Genomic DNA, 6,638 nt, shown 5'->3' with positions numbered 1-6,638 from the left:
ACTGAGTTCTTGTGATCTTCTATTATTCTTCTCCTCAATTCTAAACATGTCGTTCTTCAGAAGTTCTTCATGATTTTTGCCACTTCTCAACCCAACATCATCACACTTTTCATTGGATCTTGATTGTGTAGGAGGGGGATCTTCTTTAAACCATTTTGAAACAATACTATCAAGCTTTGCCCCCAAATGTTTGAACTCCTCACTCTGTGACTTGTGAATTTCAACATTTTTAGGTGGTTGAATTTCATTTTGTTTGACAGGCTCTCTTACATTTATAGCTTGCACTTTTTGAATATCTGAGGGAAATTCCATCCAACTTTTGTTCGACCATTCATGGAGGTTCAATGTCACTTAATCAATTAATGAATAAGCTTCATCTACACTTTTGTCCATAAAAGAACCTCCAGTTGATGAATCCAATAAACTCTTGTCTGAGAAAGAAATTCCCCCATAGAATATGTGCAAAATCAACCATTTTTCAAAACCATGATGAGGGCACTGTCTTTGAAGACTCTTGAATCTATCCCATGCTTCAAATAATGATTCTCCATATACCTGAGAAAATTTGTTATGCAATTCCTCATATACACGTTCTACTTGGAGGAAAAAATGATTTAGAAATTGCTTCTCCAATTGTTCCCAACTTGTGATGCTTTGAGGGAGAGAATATAGCCAAGTCCTTGCTTTATCCTTGATACTAAAAGGAAATATCATCAACTGCATTTGCTGATACTCCTTCACATTTCACCAAATCACAAATCTCTAAAAATGTTTCAAGATGCAGATAAGGACTTTCTGATACTTCTCCTCCAAATTTGTGACCTTGTATCATGAAAATTATCTCTGGGTCTAGTTGGAAACTTTCTACTTCAATTTGAGGTTGCACAATGGGAGATAAAAATCTTGCAGAAAAGGGTGTAGAAAAATTTCTCATGGTCCTGCTTGACATGTTAGTGCTCATGGATATTCAAGAAGAAAAAGAAAATTATCAAGAATCAAAAACAAGAAATAAAATGCAATATGAAAAGCAAGAAAGCAAATGCAGAATTTAAATTGCAAGAAAGAAAGTGCATAATGAAAAGAAGAAAGAAAAGATAAAAGAAAAAAAAATGTCTAGAATAATTCATATGCTAAAAATTGCAAGATATGTTTACAAAAGAAAAGAAGAAAGAAACAAGATCAAAAGAGAAAACAGAGAAAAGTTAGATTAGAGTACTAGAAATCAAGAATGCAAAGTTAGAATTAGAATTAGAATTCCAACAAAAAGAGTTGTCAAGAATGTTATTCAAGAAAGGAAAAACTTACGAAAATAGAATTCTAACAATTAGTTATAACTATGCAAATCAAAAGAAAAAAAGAAAAATTATGTTTAGTCTAACTCAATTGATAATTCCTAATGTTATAGCGCAGTCCCCGGCAACGGCGCCAAAAACTTGTTACTCTCCGCAAGTGTACGGAAATGTCGCAAGTAATATAAAAGATTATCGTATCCACAGGGACTGGAATAAGCACTAGAAATGTCTCAATGCGAATTAGCTAAACAACTATCCAATCGTTTCAAAAGCAAAGTAAAGGTAAACAACTCTAATATTAAAGATCAACAAACAAGAGTTTAGTATTTTGGGTTATGATAAAGGAAGATTCTAGGAGTTTCGGTTTCTTTGTAAGATTTCTTGAATGTAAATGGTTCACCAATTCTTATCCCTCAATTGCCAAACATGTAGAAAGTTGCCGGTTCCCTCTTGCAATAGACAACCGGCTAAGGACTGAGAAATGTATCTAAATAGGATTAATTAGACATGTGCCTATGTTGTCCTTACACAGAAGTGCACCTATTACTATGCCTTCCTCGGATATCAACGTAGAAGCCCACGACTCATTAATCTATCAAGATACAAGGAGCTAATCATAAAATCCATCCTACTCTCTTGAATATCCCTATTTCCTCTTCAAGATTATCTCTCAAACGTCCTTACACGGGCTTGCACCTGTCACGTGGATCCCTCGGATGATCGAGTGAGAGTTTATCTTTACAAAGTCCATAAGAAATCCAAACAATCAATCAAGAATGAGAATTAAGCACAAATCACCATCAATCATTCAAGATCTAATTGATACAAGCAAGATAATGTCATTGAATAAAGAAAATGGCAAATCCATAAGATATTACATCAATCCATCATACAAATACTCCCTTAATCCTAGAATACAAGATCTACTCCATGAATCGAGGAAGAAAATCCGAAGAAATAGAGATTACAAGCATTCCATGAATCCCCAATCCAAGAAAACAAGAAAAGGGGGAAAGAGAAAACTTATCTACGAAGAAGCCTTGTCTTCGGATCCAATCCTCGCTCCGGAGTCGAAATCGTCGAGATCTCCCTTAGAATCGCCCAGAAATCCTCCCAAGAATGGGAGGAAACCACCAAATCTTGCTTTCTCCCAAAGGGGGAGAGATCACCTTTCAATTCATGAAAGAAGGTTTAAATAGAGGAGGGAATCGGGCGCCACACGGCCCCGTGACACGGCCGTGTGAGATCCACACGACCATGTCCAGTTCCTTCTCTGCCAATGTTGCACGACCGTGTGGTGCACACGGCCAAAGACCCTTCTGCTCTCTGGAAATGCTACACGGCTGTGTGGTGCACACGGCCACCACCTGCTTGGCCTCTGGAAACCTCACATGGCCGTGTAGATTCACACGGCCATGTCCTGCTTGGCCTCTTTAAACCTCACACGGCCGTGTAGATCCACACGGCCACCACCTGCTTGGCCTCTGGAAACCTCACATGGCCGTGTAGATTTACACGGCCATGTAAGGTTTCAGCACTAGATGCCATACATGGCCGTGTGCAGCTCACACCCCCTTGCATGGCCCTTGCACACCCTTTGTCTTAGCTTTGAATAGTTATGTTTCATTGCAACATCTTTTAGGCCACCAAGATGGGGTTTTCTCCCGTTTAAGTCTTCATCAAAGTTGTAGATCTTGAAGTTATCTACAAGTCGGTATAAAGAACAGCCCAGATCTCCAACCGAGCACAAAGTTATGACCGTTTTAGTTTTAGTCTGTAGTGTAGAAAACCTCACACGGCCTTCACACGGCCTTCACACGGCCGTGTGAGGTTCACACGGCCCCAACATGACCCCTACACGGCCTGAACACGCCCATGTGAGTTTTACACGGCCAGAACATGAAGAAAACATAGTTTTGCATGCCCATGTCACTCTGGAAGCTCTAGACTTCATTTAAACTCTGTTTTTACTCCAAATCACGTCCTGTCAATCAAAATAAGTAAAGAGTAGATCTCCGAACAGAATATAATGAAAGTATGATATTCTAATGAAATAGGGTGCAATAAACATAAATTATGCCAATGAAATACAAATAGATGAGCGTCAAAGTATGCATAAAAGAGTATATAATCTACGCACATCAGTTATCTAACCAAACATAAATAACCAAAGATCAAAATCTCCATGAAATGGAGTAAGTCGGTCCCTTACTAACCGAACTAATAAGAGTAAATCAGTACTCTACTAACTACACCAACAAGAATAAATCCGTCCTCTACTGACCAATCCAACATAGATAAATTAGTCTAATAAGAGTAAATCAATCATCCATAGATGAAGTTAACTTCGATAAATCGATACACAACTACCCAAGTCAACAAGGGTACATCGATCCTCTACACACAGAACCAAATATAATATAAATTAATCCTCTATAGTTCGAACTAACAGGAGCACGAAACCAACTAAGATAAGTCAAATCATAATTGCATAAGTCAACCAGGTAAATCAATCCTAAACTGATCGAACCAACTGGAGTAAACCGGTACTCTACTAACTGAGTCAACATGAGTATTACTGGTAGTATGATATGACGAATCCCCTGAGACTATTATCCTTGATCTCAGTAGCGTTGACCGTGCTCAGTGGTTGACCCAACACATGAAATATATACTACAAACAACTAGACAAGTACAAACAGAAGAGTACTAACACATGTAATAACTATGATAGACAACTATGCATGTACTAAAAGAAGTGCATGATAACAGTAGATAAACATACCTCCTATAGCTTGGAGATGTCTTGCCACTATATGGTCCCAAAATTGAAAAGTCACATTGAGAAAACCAAAATGTGAAATCCAAAACATAGGAAATAAGCCTCGTAAACTTGGCTCTGATACCAATAAGTTGTCATGCCCCAGAGGAGCCCCTGTGAGACGAAAAAATCTGGCAGCATCTCCCGTGTATCGGTGACAATCTAAATCATACATACATCCAAAAGAATACATCAGCCCACACAGCTAGAATATACACAATCACACAGTTATATACTCAGCCTACTCGGCTAGAACAAAATATCAACCACGCATTTATATATATATTAAACATCCCACTTGGCTATAATAAAAACACACAGCGGAAAAACAAAACAAAAGAAAGCTCATACAAACAAAAACAACAAAGAGTGCTATCCGACTAGTCTTACACAACACAACAAAACAATACCTAATACCACATAGCAACACTCCAGAACCAAAAATGGAATATACAATGCTAAATCCACCAAATACATAAACCAGATAAAAATATAAATGAAACTGAAAACAGTCTTCGGATGTGACATAAGACCGGTAGACAGGATACTCCAAGTAACTTCAACCTGAAATAGGAATAATTCAACGGAGTGAGTTTAAGAACTCGACAGGTATCGATAAGACATGCATATTAAGATATAACTATCAGTAATAATCATGCAGTACAATTTCCTAAATAATAATAGATAATGTAAAACTGAACAACAGAAGAAACTGTACTCACCAGGACCTCCCATCCGAATATAAGGGTATGAACCATACCAACAGGTGTAGGGTCATCAGACCAAATACATCATGTCTCCTGTATGCATGTCAATCATATGCATCCACCAAAATGTAGCATACAAAAATGCAGCAATCACAAGCAATAAATACAAACCATGCATATGATGCAAATGACAGGGTCACCCCTGATGCCAGTCAGCCATCTCACACGTGATAGTGAGATCGAGTGGGTAGGGCTATGAAAACTGTGCACTCTTCCATCACTACACTTGAGTGACTGAGTGGACAGGATGCAGTCGGAGTACACCTATCCTCCTACCCCAAACATAGTGGGGGAGCCTAAGCTCTCATCTCCCTGTGTCATAGTCAAGAGGAGGGATCCCTGCCCGCTACCATGCTGCAGTCACACTACCCATGAATGGACCAGTGGAGCCCTGACAGAGCAAACTACACACACCTTGCCTGATTACCACTAATCCATGAGTGGTTGTGTGTGTGCAGATCATGTAACTGGCGATGTGCTCAACTATAAAGGAGCCGACAATCGCTCAGCATTCAATCATGCAAAATGGTGCATGACACTAAAGCATGTAACTCTTGAAAATATCAACCTCCATATAATATGTACCAAAAGGAAAATCGAGTCCATAACAAGGATCTAGGTATACATACCAGAAAATAAATCTAGGTACACATGCCAAGTATATCTAGTAGCTAGGCATATACCTAGTAATGCATTGTATGTCACTACTTCTATGAACAAAAATACACATGGCAAGAATCAAGGGGCATAAACATAAATGCATAACAGATAACAATATGGGCATACTATGGGTATCAAGTAGTGACATACCAAGCAAATATAAATATAACCATTACAACTATCTATGACCTATTACGCATATCAGAATGACAATATCAAAAGAGATAAGTCAAAGGTATCCGACTTTATCTGTCGATCGTGTTAACAATCCCACGTTGAGACGCTCGTCTCGAATCAACGTCCTTCAAATCACATGATATACAGATTTAGCTAATTACAAATGAATTAAATAGCTAAATCAAATCCCCAAACCTATTCTGGATAATCCCTATTGAAATACGATCATTAATTAACCCTAATTAATGATTAACCTCAATTAATTCCCTTTTTCCTTTATATCCATCATTAATCGTGTTGGGACTTTCAAGCCGCAAAAACTGCTTTTTGCGTTGCAAAAACCTCGAAGTCTTGCCACGGATCCGTGTGAAGATATATAAAAATAAATCATGTACAAGTTTCTAACCTAGATCTACATGAATAAGAAGCATTACCCTTGTTACGAAGCCCTTTGCTTATCCCGCTCGTCCAAAAGGTTGCCAGATCTCGAGAGTGTCAAGCGTAGACTCCTCTATACGTATCCACATGGACAATAGGTGGAGAAGAACCACTTAGAGTGTACTAGCACTCTTGGGTGGCTCGCCAATGGAGGAGAGGGAGAGAGAGCTAGAAGAGAGGAAGAATCATGATGATTCATTCATTATGAAAAATAAGAGTAAAATGGCTTAAGTATTTTCATCTAATGAAAATACTTAATGCTCATTAACTCCATTAATGAGCCTCATTAATGAGTATTTAAAGAATATTCATTCTTCATTAAATGACCATTTTGAAACTCCTCTTCTCTTCATAATTTGAATCAAAATTTGAATCTAATATTCAAATTGAATTCATAATTCAATGAATGTCACCATTTACCATTGAATTCAAAATTCAATAAATATCATCATTAAGTCTCACTTGAGTCTAACTCAAGTCTAG

At 37.9% G+C, this 6,638-nt stretch overlaps 1 non-coding gene across 1 annotated transcript; it reads left to right on the top strand.

The window, feature by feature from the left end:
* Positions 1-481: 481 nt before the first annotated feature.
* On the top strand, positions 482-586 carry LOC122025854. The gene has a single exon (XR_006123879.1). It is a non-coding gene; the product is annotated as a small nucleolar RNA R71 (small nucleolar RNA).
* Positions 587-6,638: the final 6,052 nt, after the last annotated feature.

The sequence above is a fragment of the Zingiber officinale genome, chromosome 9B (genome assembly GCF_018446385.1).
Source record: "Zingiber officinale cultivar Zhangliang chromosome 9B, Zo_v1.1, whole genome shotgun sequence".
Taxonomy (NCBI): domain Eukaryota; kingdom Viridiplantae; phylum Streptophyta; class Magnoliopsida; order Zingiberales; family Zingiberaceae; genus Zingiber; species Zingiber officinale.
Note: the sequence above shows the minus strand (reverse complement) of the source record. Positions and strands in the feature narration are given on the sequence as shown.